Here is a 16,665-nt window from a genome sequence, read left to right as displayed (position 1 = left end):
TTGTACTTCCTTATTATGATACTAGAAGATATTCAGTCTTTAAGTTGATCTGCAATATATTGAACAGTGTCATGGGAGCATAATTTTTTACATGGTTTTTCCAAAGTTTCTATCAATTCATCCTAGCGACAGAGACAAGTGTTAGAGTTATTGCTGCCTGAGTTACAACAGCTGCCCGGGAATCTTATCCAAACAGCAAGTTAACTGCTATTCACAGTAATATCTGGTCTTTCCCACCCCTAAACATACAAAAAAGATTTTTGTCATTCTTGGCACCGGGCAATAGAAGTAGCGAGACATGCCAGTAGAACTCTAAAGGCAAAATGTCCTTCCACCTGTTTTATCCTGTAAGACACACTTCCAAGTGCGAGGCGGTGTGGAGGGTTGTTTCCTTGAATGGCAGATGAATGTGCCAGCAGGATCTTTGGCAGCAATGCCCAGGCACTGAAGCTGGGCATTCAGGAGAACTAAATGGAGAAAAGAAACTTGAGCACACTGCTTCCTGGAACATTGAGAACCTGAATGGGAGATTCAGAAGTACCAGATTCTCTCTATTCTTGCACTAGCCAAGGTCAGATTTCCAAGCTCCTATTTATTCTAATCATTCCCAAAAAAAGTGTGATTGTAATTTATGAAGGTAATAAAAACATTCTTTTCTTCTTTTAGAAAATAGTGTTACTTACTGTTGTAGTATCCTCTGGCTTGAGAATTTTTTCCCCATCCTAATGTAAAAGCTTCATACCACAAATGAAGCAAGACCATGGTGAAGAGGTTCAAGGAAGACAAGTGACTTATTCTGCACCTCAAATGGACAACTCCTTAGGTAGGGGACTGGATAGGATAGCTTGCTTATTGACCATCCTTTGATGTCTTGTCAACAGAAGGCTGGAGCTGAAGTCTGGCCTCTGCCTGCTTGGCAGACAGAAATCTCATCACTCAGCAGGACATCTGCACGGGCAGAACCTTAGGCAGATATGCATGCATGCATGCTCAGTCACTTCAGTCATGTCTGACTCTCTGTGACCCCATGGGCCATCGCCCACCAGGCTACTCTGTCCATGGGATTCTGTAGCCAAGAATACTGGAGTGGGTTGCCATTTCTTCTTCCAGGGAATCTTCCTGATCAATCTTCCCAGGCACTGAACCTGTATCTCTTATGACTTCTGTATTGGTAGGCTGGTTTTTTACCACTGCCATCATAAAGCACTTATTACAAGTAAGGAGTGTAAATCGATAGCAAAAGACCTAAAAGTCACAGGCCTTTGTTAAATGGGTGCTGTCTACCTGGTGTCCTCTGGAACCTAGCTTCAAACCTAGAAACCTAGCCATTTAGGAAAATAATAAGCACCATCTAAGGGGGCAAGGAAGAGTTTCTTTAGCTATTTTCATTTGTCAAGAAGCTTAACATAATTGTTTACTCACAATCAAGCCTCAAGGATGACTTTTAGTTAGGAGGAGAAAAGGCTTGACTTCTTGGTTTCCTCTTGGGAAGATAAATTTATTATTATTTAACAAATGTGTTTGCTTATAAACAAATTCTTTCAACAGGGATTTTTGTGGAGGAAATCATATTAAAAGGGGTTTTCCAAGAGGAAGAGATTAGAAAACACCATGCTGGTGAAAACTGTTTAAGGGATGTAATTTTTCAAATTGTTTTCATAAAAATTTGCAGGCAGTGGCTAACTTCCCATTATACTTTGCATCTGATTCAATCAAAGCACTAAAGATTTTAGAAGACTGTTAGAGGAGTGGCTGTGGGAAATTCCAGAGCTGCTGCCGCCTGCGGAGACTTCCTTTACTGAGTGTCTCATACCCCAGACACTGCCTTATTTGCCAGAGCTGCAAGGAAATGGTAGAAATTCCGTAAAAGAAGGTCTTGCTTAAGCCAGGGAGCCTTCTCATAGAGTTACAGATTCTTCAAATACATTTTGCCACAGCAGAGGCAAAGCATGCATAGGCTTCCACAGATTAAAGAAATGTAGAAAGCAATGTCTATTATTAGTCCTCCTCTCATTTACTCAGCAAGAACAAAATCCATTGTTTTCAACTGACACAAAAGCAGATTTATTTATTAAATCATCAGGCATTGCTCATATACCTTTCATATGCTGGGTTTTATGCTAAGTGATGGAAGTATAAAGATGAAAAAGACTTGTGGTGCAACAGTCAGGACTGGCCAAAACTGACCTAGGTGACTCATTCTGGGTTGCCTGGGTTCATCACCTCCTCCTCAAAAGAGGGGATCCATCTTATACAGTGCTTCCCAGCTTCGGTAAAACTACTTGGAAAAATGCCAAAATCACCTGTTCCGGAACAAATCCTGTACTACAACAAAAAGGGTTTCATTTTCAGTTCTGCTGGGGTTTCTGGCCAAGGGAGGAAGTGGGAAGCTGTCTGCTGCCCTTCCTAGCCGACAAATGCAGAGGTTGCTCAGGTAAAGTGCCTGTCTTAAACCTCCCTCCACTACTGTTTGTTTGGATGGATTGCAGAGATATTTGTTCATTTGTTTAGTTACTTTATCACAGCTGTTTCAATACTTAAGAGAGACAATGGACTGAAAAGTACCTTGAGAGAATATAAAGTTCTATTTAGGTACTATCATTTAAATATCAAAGGTATATTTACTATAGATTATTAGTCCCATTCTCTTTTTGTTTTTAAGTTAGGAACTTATGCTCCAGATAAAGGCTTATTGTGAAGCCTAAAATATAAAATAGATATACAATGACCTGCTGTGACTGAAGTCAGATAGAGGGGTAGAATTCCAAAGGTTCCAAGGAGCACAGTTTGAAAAAAAGTACTGCAAAAGATGAAGAGCTTAACAGCTTCTTTTGAAAATAAATCCCAGTTGTCTGTAGCTTGGTGGTGGTGGTGAATATACGAGCCTACACATGTGATTCGGAGAAGGCAATGGCACCCCACTCCAGTACTTCTGCCTGGAAAATCCCATGGACGGAGGAACCTGGTAGGCTGCAGTCCACAGGGTCAAGAAGAGTCAGACATGACTGAGCAACTTCACTTTCACTTTTCACTTTCATGCATTGGAGAAGGAAATGGCAAACCACTCCAGTGTTCTTGCCTGGAGAATCCCAGGGACGGGGGAGCCTGGTGGGCTGCTGTCTATGGGGGTCACACAGAGTCGGACACAACTGAAGTGACTTAGCAGCAGCAGCACACATGTGATTAAAGTACATAGAACAAACTATGCACATACACAAATACATACATGTAAAACTGGTGAGATCTGAATAAGATTGGTGGATTGTATCAATGTCAATTTCCTGACTATGATATTGCTTTAATGCTACAGCCTTGGAAGTTGTTACAGCTGGGGAAAACTGGGTGAAGAATACACAGAATTTCCATTATTTCTGCCAACTGCATATAAGTCTACAATTACCTTAAAATAAAAATCTTCGTCAAAAAATAAATAAAAACCACAGTGTAGATTTCTTTTCCTGTTGTTTTCCTCCTCCCAAAATCTCAGAAAGTTCTAATAAAAACCTACCTATGACCAAGAGCTGAGATTCTTTATCGTCCATATTAATGGATGTAGACAGGTGTATCAGGAAACCTTCAGGTATAAGTAACAGATAATGCATGCTGACCTGACTTTAGCAATAAGGAAAATATGGTGCATTATATCATGAGAAGTCTTGAGTAGCATAGTCCTAGGTCAATTGACTCACCAACTCAACATCATCATCAAGGGCCCACATTCCCTGTCATTTGCAGCAAATATTAATAAATTTTGTCCTCAGGCTAACTGTCACAGTTGCAAGTTGGTTGTTATCATGCCATATTCCCCATGCAAATGCAGAAAGTATTTCTTTTCACAAGTCTCATTTTCAGAGCAAGGAAAACATTTACAAGTCTTTCTAGTCCTTCTCTTCGCCCACTTATTTTTATTTCCCAGGATCACGTCACAAGCACTTCCCTAGGTGGATCACTGGCCAGTGTGACAGGATAGCCATTATCCTTGGATGGAATCCCTGGGTGTGGGAGATGGTTACATCTGAAAAAATCAGCCCTTAGCCAGTCAGTAAGAGCCAAGGACAGACAGGGTGGTGAATAGGAAATCCATTACCAAGGAGCGGTAATAATGTGGAATGAGAGTTGTTCTAAGAAGGTTCCCAGACATTTCTTTCAGCAGTACAGCCATGGAGTCTCCCAGAAAATGTTGACACAGGCTCAGAAAGTGATGAAGGTGGAGTAGGTGCTAGACCCCACAGAACAAATGAAACGAACACTTTTACAGCCAGTTCCTGATTCCACACCATGGAGCCATGGAGAATGGCTTTCCCTGCACGCCTTGGAGACAGAAGTAGGAAGACAGCAGGGGATAGAGGCTGCTATAGCAGACGCCCTGCTCATAAAGATTTCTTTTTTTAATTTACCCCGAATGTCTGACCTTCAAGCACAGCACGCAGTACAGCATTGCCATTGATTCTTTTCTTAAGGAATCACTTGTCACTCATTCCTTGTTGTGTACCATATAACTCCTTGGGACAGGAGGAAGGGATTTAGGGATTTGAAGACCAGACTAGGGACAAGGAAAGCCTCTTATTCTGATGCCAGGTGAGGGGAGAGTCCAGGAGGGAACAGGAATCAGAATGTGTTGGAAGATGTGAACATATTGCTGAGGGTGGAGGGGTACAAAATATGATGCAAAGGTGTAATTTTTACTTCCTCCCTCTTTGCAGTGTCAACCTAAGGAGACAGGGACTCTGACATCTTCTCCCATACCTGTCTGTATCCCCAATGCCTATCATTTTGTATATGTAAATATTGATTTAATTAAAACTTTCTGTTTCTCCTCCTATATTACAAAAACCTAGAAAGCCATGTTCTTGCTGGACCATAGCCTCAAGAAGAAGGGAAGGAAGCTAAATGTATTGCTCTCTCAAAGAATATACAAAGATAGTCTTTGTATCTGTCATACTCCTTATTTATGTGGTCCTCTACCAGGACCTAAGCCCAGTGGAGACAGCAGCTCACAGAACCCCAGGCCCAGGGCAGCATATAATGGACAAGATGATACCATCCCATCAGGGAAAGCCTTCTTCATCCTTGTGCTTGAGTAAGGGTGGAGGTACTGGGATTGGGGGCACAACTATTATTTCCTGGTTTAAATCTTACTGCTAAATTTAGACCTGAGTGCTACATCTGCAAGCTTAAAGGGCCTGGTGTCCACAGGCCAAAGGTTGTTCTCCCCAGAGGCCCGGCAGCGGGTAGCTGTGTGAACTGATGAATGAGCTCATCTAAATTTCAAAAGGATGGAAGAAAATGCTGTTCCTCTCCTCTTTCCCACCCCACCCCCTTACCCCAAACTTTACAAAGGACCTTACAAATTTCCCCTCAAAGCTACAGAACCAAAACTTTAAAGTCCTCTCCCCTGTTTGCTCCTTTCCTCCTTTCTTTTCTTTCTCCATTTCTTCTCTTCCTTTCCCTTCCTCTCTATTTCCTTTTGTCACTCCTTCTGTTTCCCCTGCTTACTCAACTCTTCTTCCCCCTCCCTTGTTAAGGAGATACTTCAGAACTGAAAGTATTTTTTACTGTTTAATGAAAGCAGTTATTTCCTTTTCATAGTGTTTTCTGGTCCTTCATAGAAAATGACTCTTCTCTCCTAAATTGACTTTCATAATAATTCCCTGAAGATTAAAGGATCGTATATGTGTGAATTTAGTATATTAAGAGGAAAAAATATATTTAAAGACTAACATTTAAGCATTCTGGCCTCTATCATTTTAAAATGAGAGTTTAACTTGATGCCATTCATATTGGAATTCCTAAAATTACAACCATCATCTGTGTTTTACAGGCTTCCCTTATCTATCCAGACATTTCCTGTTCTGTTTTCTTTTTCCCCAGAGACCCGTAACAGCTTACTTATTGTTGGTTTGAGGTTTTATTGGGGAAGGAGAGGGACATGAAGGCTTTTTAAACTAACATGAATCCAAACTCTCCAGGAGAGGTGGAGAAAGGCATGAGATGTTGGCCCTCACCTAGGCTGGCATGTTTAATTTTGCCTGACTGAGTTGACAGAGGATGAGATGGCTGGATGGCATCACCGACTCAATGGACATGAGTTTGAGTGAACTCTGGGAGTTGGTGATGGACGGGGAGGCCTGGTGTGCTGCGATTCATGGGGTCGCAAAGAGTCGGACACAACTGAGCGACTGAACTGAACTGAGTTCACTTCAGAATGTAAACGTCTTCCTGCTTAATTTTAAATTTCTCAGATTTGTTTTTCAGAATTCAGTGTGCCCACGTGCAATAATGTATTGCCACCTTTGTGCATATCACCAGTTCTCAAAACCCAAGCCCACACACAGATCTGAGGCCAGCAATGCCAGTTAACGCTCATATGGAACTTCCACGTGCCAGGCATTATATGAAGTTCTTCAGATCTATCAAGTCATTTAATTCTTTGACAACCTTACGAGGTAGGTGACTTAGTCTGCTGGAGTTGCCTTAACAAAATACCATAGACTGGCTCAAACAGACATTTATATTTTCAGTTTTAGAGATGGGAAGTCCAAAAGTCAAGGTGCCAACAGCAGCACGGTGTCTAGTGAGTGAGCTTCCCCTGCCGTGGCAGCCACTAGAAGGTGGCAGCCCTCTTAACTGGGTGCTCCCATGGCCTCTCCTCCGTGCTTGTGTAGAGAGGAAAAGTGAGCAAGCTTCATAGTGTCTTTTATTAAAAGACACTAATCGTACCCCCATCAGGGCCCCACCCTTGGGATTTCATTTAACCTTAATTATATTCTTAGAGGGCTCATGTCTAAATACTACTCTGGAGTTTAGGACTTCAGTACATGAATTTGTGGGGAACACAAGCATGCAATCCATAACAGTAGATAATGTTCTCCATATTTTTCAGATTAGGAAACTGAGGTTCACACAGATTGAGTAATTTGCCCAAGGTCACAGAGGTAGCAAAAGGCAACACTGGGATCTGAACTTCAGCATCATGCTCTTAGGCACTGTGCTGTGCTATCTCTCATCACCTAGCATGAATCTTAATGTACTGTCTAACAACCCCAACCCCTAGTAGAACTTTAAACCTGTCCTATAGTGACCACAGTTTTGCTATGCCTTCTAAAAAAGCTTCCTGGAAGGGAAATAATCCCTCACTATTGAAGAGGAGAGTTTAAAGGCTGGCTTAAAACTCAACATTCAAAAAACTAAGATCATGACATCCAATCCCATTCAGTTCAGTCAGTTCAGTCACTCAGTCGTATCCAGCTCTTTGTGACCCCAAGAATCGCAGCATGCCAGGCCTCCCTGTCCATCATCAACTCCCGGAGTTCACCCAAACTCATCTGCATTGGGTCAGTGATGCCATCCAGCCATCTTATCCTCTGTCATCCCCTTCTCCTCCTGCCCCCAATCCTTCCCAGCATTAGGGTATTTTCCAATGAGTCAACTCTTCACATGAGATGGCCAAAGTATTGGAGTTTCAGCCTTAGCATCAGTCCTTCCAATGAACACCCAGGACTGGTGTCCTTTAGGATGGACTGGTTGGATCTCCTTGCAGTACAAGGGACTCTCAACAGTCTTCTCCAACACCACAGTTCAAAAGCATCAATTCTTCGGTGCTCAGCTTTCTTCACAGTCCAACTCTCACATCCATACATGCCCACTGGAAAAACCATAGCCTTGACTAGACGGACCTTTGTTGGCAAAGTAATGTCTCTGCTTTTCAATATGCTATCTAGGTTGGTCATAACTTTCCTTCCAAGGAGTAAGCGTCTTTTAATTTCATGGCTGCAATTACCATCTGCAGTGATTTTGGAGCCCAAGAAAACAAAGTCTGACACTGTTTCTACTGTTTCCCCCATCTATTTCCCATGAACTGATGGGGCCAGATGCCATGATCTTAGTTTTCTGAATGTTGAGCTTTAAGCCAACTTTTTCACTCTCCTCTTTCACTTTCATCAAGAGGCTTTTTAGTTTCTCTTCACTTTCTGCCATAAGGGTGGTGTCATCTGCATATCTGAGGTTATTGGTATTTCTCCCAGCAAGCTTGATTCCAGCTTGTGCTTCTTCCAGTCCAGCGTTTCTCATGATGTACTCTGCATAGAAGTTAAATAAGCAGGGTGACAATATACAGCCTTGACATACTCCTTTTCCTATTTGGAACCAATCTGTTGTTCCATGTCCAGTTCTAACTGTTGCTTCCTGACCTGCATACAGGTTTCTCAAGAGGCAGGTCAGGTGGTCTGGTATTCCCATCTCTTTCAGAATTTTCCACAGTTTATTGTGATCCACACAGTCAAAGGCTTTGGCATAGTCAATAAAGCAGAAATAGTCCCATTATTTCATGGCAAATAGATGGGGAAACAAGGGAAACAGTGACTTTATTTTTTTGGCAATCAAAATCACTGCAGTTGGTGACTGCAGCTATGAAATTAAAAGACGCTTGCTGCTTGGAAGAAAGCCTAGGACCAACCTAGACAGCATATTAAAAAGCAGAGATATTACTTTGCCAACAAAGGTCCATATAGTCAAAGCTATGGTTTTTCCAGTAGTCATGTATGGATGTGAGAGTTGGACCATAAAGAAAGTTGAGTGGCAAAGAATTGATGCTTTTGAACTGTGGTGTTGGAGAAGACTCTTGAGAGTCCCTTGTACTGCAAGGAGATCCAACCAGTCCATCCTAAAGGAGACCAGTCCTGGGTGTTGGAAGGACTGATGCTGAGGCTGAAACTCCAATACTTTGGCCACCTAATGCAAAGAACTGACTCATTAGAAAAGACCCTGATGCTGGGAAAGATTGAAGGCAGGAGGAGAAGACGACGACAGAGGATGAGATGGAAGGACTGATGCTGAGGCTGAAACTCCAATACTTTGGCCACCTAATGCAAAGAACTGACTCATTAGAAAAGACCCTAATGCTGGGAAAGATTGAAGGCAGGAGGAGAAGGAGACGACAGAGGATGAGATGGTTGGATGGCATCACCGACTCAATGGACATAAGTTTGAGTAAGCTCTGGGAGTTGGTAATGGACAGGGAAGCCTGGCATGCTACAGTCCATGGGATCACAAAAAGTCAGACACGACTGAGCCACTGAACTAAACTGATTATTATTTTATTATAAATAGATTTATTTATTATCAAATTTATAGAAATAACATGTAGTTACTACAATCTATTTCTTTAAAATGCTTGTATGTCTTAGTGAAGCACCTAGTGAAGTCTTCCTGTTTGTTTATATTTATATAAACTGGTTATAAACATAATCGGTTGTAGTATTTTAAAGACTCCATTACTTTTTAAGAACTTAAAGCTTTTTAATCCAAATTTCTATGCAGAAAAGTGGAACATTGTAAATTGTTGAGACTACCCTGGCAATTCTTACCAATCAGTGAAGAAACTACCTTACATTAACTTACATACTTTGTTTGTTCAATTCAAATATGCATTGAGGGGAATCTGATTACCTTATTGGCAACAGTCCTAGGATTTTTAATGGAAGTTGAGAGGGAGAGACACAGTGCATTGGATAAGAGCTAAGATTCTATTATAGAATCTGGCTATCCAGGTCTGAATCCTAACTCTGCTGTGAGAGCTCTGCTGTGTCCTCAGTTTTGCTTTCCTCATTTGTAAAATGAAGCTAATAGTTGCTTTTACCTTATATGAGGATTAAGCGAGAGAATCCATAAATGTAATTAAACAGTGTCTGGCTCACTAAAAAATCCATTTCCCCCACATTACTGAGGTATAATTGGCATATCACATTGTGTAAGTTTAAAGTATAGCATATAATGATTTGATATATGTATATATTGCAGTATGATTACCACAAGGTTAGTTAACACTTCTGTCACCTCACATGGTAACAATTATGTATGTGTGCATGTGGTAAGAGCTTTTAAAATAAAGTATTATGAACCTTAGTCACCATGCTGTGCATTATAGCCCCAGAACATATTCATCTTACATTTGGAAGTTTGTACCCTTTTACCACCTTCTTCCAGTTCTCCTCTACCCCCAATCCTGACAACCACTAATCTACTCTGTTTCTATCAGCTTGTTATTTTTTTTTAATTCTACATATAAGCAAGATCATACAGTATTTATCTTTGTCTGACTTATTTCACTCAGCACAATGACCTAAAAAACAAACTTCTTTTAAATTTTAAACTTTTAAAAAGAATGTTTTATACTTTTAAAAAATTCCCCAAATCCTCTAGCAGGAAGAGACATAATGAGTGTTAAATGTAAGAATTATAAATGTCTCGAGAGCTCAATATCCCACCAAGACCATTCTCAGTATTACTAGTTCACCAGGAAATAGTGGAAGCCTCCTACTAGGGTAAAACAGGGCCTCACACAAGCAAGAGCCTTCTAGACCACAAAGCTTGCTCTTAAACCACAGCCACATACCCCAGCCTCACATGAGACTTGGGGAGGAGCTTGTGTTTGGTTTCCATGATAAACAGGTCTGCACCTGTGTGACTCTTGTGAATTTTTTGACATAAATGTGCATGTGTGCTCGGTCTTTTTTGGAGAAGACATTGTGATGTGGGGCATTGATCTTCAGAATCTGCTTGAAACTAGTTATTTCAGTTATTAGAGTGAATTAAAATTACTAAGCCCTACATAAAATACATTTTGGCCAGCTGAGCCTAATTTTAGATTGTTGGTATTGATACCCATCAGCACAGACTGATACCACCCCCGCAGACTCTATAGCATCTGTTTGCCTCTATTAATATGGATGGAAGTTTTTTGTGTGTGACTTGAGAACAGACCCTCCACTGATGTTGCTGGAACAGCCAAGAACCATGAAGGTTTGAGGGGTGGTACAGATTGTTTCCCCCACCTAGATCTTTGAAGTTGGTTATAAGCCCCAGGGTTTAGAAAGATGAAAGTCAGAAACTGGGAAAACTATTCACAAGAAACATTTATGATTCTCAGTCCAGAGCACCACTCATTCAGATCCCAGGTCACAAAGCAGAGCACAGAACTGGAGGGAAGAGGCCATTTTCTCTGCTTGCTCAGGAAATATCATTCTGCTCTGACAACGCAAAGGCTGGCTGACTTGGCAGCACTGGGAGAGACCGTGGACTTGGCACCATCAGTGCTGATTTCATGATGGGCAGTGACAGTACTGATGCTTTCCAAGTGGCCCTGCAGGAAGCAGACCTGGAGGAGCCAGAGCAGAAGAGAAAGGACCGGGTGGACCTGTGTGGTTTCAGCAGCTGGTTTGTAAGCACGAATGACACATCCTGTGGGGGACGCCCAGAAAGAGCTGTAGGACACTGAGGTCAAGCTGAGATCCTGTTGTTACCTTTGTAATTTGGACATCAAAAGGAAACATAACCTGATTTTACATAGTCGGGGAGACCTGTACAGGCTGTAATGAAACTATAATTGCAATTAATAGACTACTTTATAAGTAACTTAATTTCATGGAATAATTAGTTGGCTTATGCTAAAACGTGATCGGTGACTTAACAGTACAATAAAACAAGGAAATTATAGCCATTTTCAAAATGTTTATGAATTGGAAAAATTGAGACACAAGCAAAAAATCTGAATTAGGTTGAACAAAAAGAGAAAAACACAGAGCTTAGAAAGAATGAGACTTGCTTCATGAACAGCTTTTTACCACAAGTTCCAGCATTCCATTTCAGGAAGAGTTCAGAAGTAGAAATTTGAATAGAAGATGGACTGAGCACTTGTCTTAGACATTTGCATACCACTCTGCTTAAGACCAGAGAAGGCAATGGCAACCCACTCCAGTACTCTTGCCTGGAAAATCTCATGGGCGGAGGAGCCTGGTAGGTTGCAGTCCATGGGGTCGCGGAGAGTCGGACAAGACTGAGCAACTTCACTTTCACTTTTCACTTTCATGCACTGGAGAAGGAAATGGCAACCCACTCCAGTGTTCTTGCCTGGAGAATCCCAGGGACAGGGGAGCCTGGTGGGCTGCCGTCTATGGGATCGCACAGAGTCAGACACGACTGAAACGACTTAGCAGCAGCAGCAGCAGCTACTTAAGACTGAGAAAATATCAGTTGTTCCCATCAAAGGGTGAGAAGTTGATGGACATGGGTACCTTTGTTACCACTGCTGACCCCAGGGCATTCTTAGCTTTTGAGCCACTTCCAAACCCGCCTTGTAACCACCAGAGGACACATGGCATTGGTTTCCTCTCCTCCAGGTGAGAACCACCTGGTGTGCAGACAATGGATCCAATAGGAGGCATGGCTACAGCAGTAGAAGACCAGTCCTACAGAACCTCCACACACTTCCTATTGACTGGCATCCCACTTTGAGTTCCAGGGCAAAACACCTTCTAGCAAGCTCTGTTGTTACAGCAGCCTCCCTGAGAACAGGAACCAAGCAAGTACTCAGTGGTAGCCCAGCTTGACCGTCTCATATTGTCTCTTTACCTCTAGCAACTGAGCTTTAACTGCTTGTCTTTCAGCTCTCAGCTGGTAAGTCACTTCCTCAGAGAAGCCATCCCTGACTAGGTTAGAACTTTCATTGCCCTCTTTACTTTTTTGTAATTAATTAGTAATGACATAATTGTGTATGTAATTACTGCAGATAATATGAACAAGGATCATGGCTATATTGTTCACTCATGGACCCTCGATGCTGGCACACAGTAAATAAAAAATACTTGTTGCATGAATGAACGTTAGTGTCATCTGCAAGACTTCCCCTACATGGCTCAAGGATTCAGCTAAAGCTCTTGGTGTTTTGCCCCATTCGCCTCACTCCTATTATTTATATTTTTAATGGTTTGTTTTTAATATTAGATATGCAATAGGTGAATACATGGTCATTGTAAAAAAAAAAATCTAAATGGCACATATACACACTTATGAAAATTATGTGTTAGTCTTCCTGACCCAGGGATAGAACCCAGGTTTCCCACATTGAATGCAGATTCTTTATCATCTGGGCCACTGGGGAAGCCCTCTATATATGTAAGTTATGCCACAATAAATAAATAATTAATTAAAATTTTCTTTTTTAAACTACCATTCAGCTTCACAATTCCATACCAACCCAGCCTTATTCCTTTTCCCAGTCTTAAAAGCACTGTTCACAGTTTCATGTGCAGACTTCCAGATCTTCTTCTGTATTTTTTTCATACATACATGTGTTTTCATACATATGTATGGTTTCATACACATAGATATTCACATAGATATTCGTATATTCATGTATATATACAACGTACTCATACATGGGAGTGTTTTAGTCAGAGTCGAAAATACTCTACAGAAGCCATCCTAGGTATTGCAGAGGGACTTTAAATAGGTGATGGAAGACTTGAGAGGCCAGAGAACAGCGGGAAGCCACTATCAACTCCGGGGCTAGAGGGATGAGGAGAGAAGGCAATTACAGGAGCCCAGGTTCTGGGACTGCTTGGGAGAACTGTGAACCATGACAGCACTTCCAGGATAAATCAGGAACCATGGAGAGAGGGTTGTACAGCAGGCTCTGGAGACATGGACATGCTGCTGCCAGACACACAGATCTGAAGCAGAGGAAAGGGGAAGAGATAACCTGGCTTCTCCCCTCTTATTTGCCGGTGTTCCATCACTGGCTCTCTTTGACCAGGTCCATAAGCAAGCCTGGGACAAGTAACTCCAAGGAATGCAAAACTTAAGATTGAGGATGGTAGAGAATAGATCTGAGAGCAAACAGACAAAAGACCAACATGCATAGCTTAAAATAAAATACATAAATAGCATCATGGTATGTGCAGTGTTCTAAATTTATCATATCATTTTTATAGGGACAAAACCTGGATGAAATGAACATTGAGAGAAGGCTTGACCCGCAAGATCGAGGATACAGCAGTAGAGCACAGAGGTAGGCAGCAGAAGACAGATGTGTTGTTACAGGAGAAATACACTCGCAGCTAAAGGAAAGGTCTGTCATAAACAGCAGCTCCAAGGACTGGTGTGGGTGCGGGTCTTGTTCCAAGGTAACCAGGTCTGACCTGCTCTGCAGAGAGTGGAAAGAAGGCAGGGTTATAGACTGCTTATTGTCCATGAGTAGGCTCAAGATTCAGAGATTTCACAGCCTGGAGGGAGCTTACGTCTCCCATCTCAACTCCTAATTGCTGCAGAATAAGGAACCGAAAAAGCAGAGAAGTGAAGTGATAAGCCCAGGCAGGCCAAAAGACCACAAGCCTATTTTTGTCATTTTGAGGCTTGAAGGGCATGATATGGGGGAGTTGTTGAGGGCCAGTTTAGCACACATGCCTCCTCTTCCGGCTGGGAGTCACTGAGCAGTCCAGCAGAGAAGGTCTGGCGAAAAACAAGGGGCTGTAGAAGCAATTACTCCAGGATGACCTATTTTGTAAACAATGCTAGGTACCTGGCATGTCTTATTAAGGAATTCACCAAAAAAAGAGACATTTTCCTTAGAAACTCCTCCAGCCTCCAAAATCTGGTTTTAATTGCCTTTGGCAGAACCTTCAGTCTGTTCTAGGCCCTGTGCTAGATAGATGAATCTAGGTGCAATAATGGATAAAGAACGCATATACTTCTAGGATTTCTTAGTCTCACAGGGGATCAGCAGTGGATAAAAATGATTATGATATGATATGATAAATTTGATAATATCTGTAGCACAGAAGAGGAAGTGAATAATTGCTGAGGGAGGGGAATCCAGGGAGGTAGGCAGAGAAGGCTTCACAAAGGTGACATCAGAGAAGGTATAGAAGCAAGAATAGGAGCTCTTCAGACCTCCAACTCCATTTTTAAATTAACAGCATTAAATCAACCTTCTCTAAAACACCACTGTTAAATCTCCAAGGGTTTACAAAGCAACAGTTCTTGCTCCATCTACCTCTCAGTACATAATGGAAACCACACACACACACATATATATACACCATTTTTGACAGTAAATGATAGATAAAGTGAGTCCACTGGCTCCATCAACCAGGATCAGCAGGGCCAGACTGACCTTCAGAGATGCTATGCACTGAGAAGTTGACACTCGCCACATGTAATCAAATATCCAAGCAATGCCTTCAGTCAAATGCCCTTAAGGCAGTCCAGCAAAGTTCTGACTTTTCCTACAACAACACATTTTGTAAGTTGTTGAAAATATCAAATAACCACTTACTACCCATAAAAGATCCCCCCCCCCATTATTTTGGTGCCTCTGCTTTGAAAATGAAAGTGAAGTCTCTCAGTTGTGTCCAACTCTTTGTGACCCTAAGGACTATAGCCCATCAGACTCCTCCGTCCATGGAATTTTCCAGGCAAGAATACTGGAGTGGGTTGCCATTTCCTTCTCCAGGGAATCTTCCCGACCCAGGGATTGAACCCAGGTCTCCTGCACTGCTGGCAGACTCTTTACCATCTGAGCCCCTATGCTGTTACCCAAACACATGTTTGGCCTGCCTGTGGGTGATCCTACCCTGAGGAGAGCCCCCTTCCACTCTAAGACACCCCAGGTGGGGTCAGCCTCATCACATCCCTGTTCTCAACTAAGTGGACCTAAAGCTGTTCTTTCACTTCCTCAAACAGCACATGCATAACGATTTCGTTCTTCATCCCCTTCTGTCATTACTCACCTTGCAAACTCAGGAAGGCCCAGTGGTCTGGTTAACCGGAAAGAAATGCTGATGTGAGATGCTATTAGCAGCCCTTAGCTGTTCCTAGCCAAAGGAAGACAGTTACAGTGCAGCATTTATGAGCACAGGCTTTTGAAACAGTCATGATTGGGTCCAACGCTTGCTCTTTCACTTCACCGTGTGATCTTGGGCAGATTACTCTATACTGGTAAGCCCAAATTTTATCTTCTATAAAATGTGCTTAATAATAGCACCTGTCTCATGAGGTCATTTTTTCAACAAGTATTTAGTATACTCCGACTCTATGCCAGGCACTGTGCTTGAAGAGGGAGATTCAGCAGTGAACAAACAAAAATCCCCACCCTAGAGCTTACATTCTAGTGGAAGAAGATAGACAACACAAATAAATAAATATATTATATACTATGTTGAAAGGAAAGGGGCTCAGGAACATTGAGGGTGTTACTATTTTAGATGGAGTGACCAGAAGAGCCTGAGTGAGGAGGGGATTCTGGGAATGGAGAGCGGCAGGTGGACATTTAAGGGGCAGTCTTACAGGCAAAGGGAACAGCCTGAGCAGAGGCCCTGAGGCAGGAGCAGGCCTAGCATGTTTAAGGAACAGTGAGTCTGGCTGGAACCGACTGAGGGTGGGGACAGAGGAGGGAAGTGAGGTCAGACAGTATTAGAGCAAAGGAGTGGTATGTGCTGACTCCTATTTGAATAGGATCATTGGGCTTTGGGGTTGAGAAGGACTTAGAAGGGCAGGGCTGGAAGCTGGGAAACCAGTTAGGAAACTCCTCCAGAGATCCTGGAGAGAGATGAGCATACTCCATCCTCAATTTGACGCCTGACCCCAACCAACTCTGTATTAGAATACAATTCCACACACACATCTGGCAAGGGAAGAGCTCAGCTTTGTTCTCCTTTCTGCATCGTTCTCAGTCAACCCATCTATAGCCTTTCCTTAATCATGCTGCTTTCAGTCTTCTTCCCCTTGTCTTCTCTCTCTGCTCCTCACCCTGCTGTCTGCCTTTTTCTCACTCTTATGAATGGTCTGTTTTTCTAGGGCACACTTTGGGAGGGAGGTTGTTCTGTCTTG

At 42.3% G+C, this 16,665-nt stretch overlaps 1 long non-coding RNA gene across 1 annotated transcript in view; it reads left to right on the top strand.

The window, feature by feature from the left end:
* The window catches only part of LOC133246144 (uncharacterized), a 73,742-nt gene that overhangs the window by 31,110 nt on the left and 25,967 nt on the right, over positions 1–16,665 (top strand). The window contains exon 2 of the long non-coding RNA XR_009735931.1: positions 13,770–13,846. This is a non-coding gene — a long non-coding RNA (uncharacterized LOC133246144). The remainder of the gene's footprint in view (positions 1–13,769; positions 13,847–16,665) is intronic.

This window comes from Bos javanicus, chromosome 4 (genome assembly GCF_032452875.1).
Source record: "Bos javanicus breed banteng chromosome 4, ARS-OSU_banteng_1.0, whole genome shotgun sequence".
NCBI lineage: Eukaryota > Metazoa > Chordata > Mammalia > Artiodactyla > Bovidae > Bos > Bos javanicus.
Note: the sequence above shows the minus strand (reverse complement) of the source record. Positions and strands in the feature narration are given on the sequence as shown.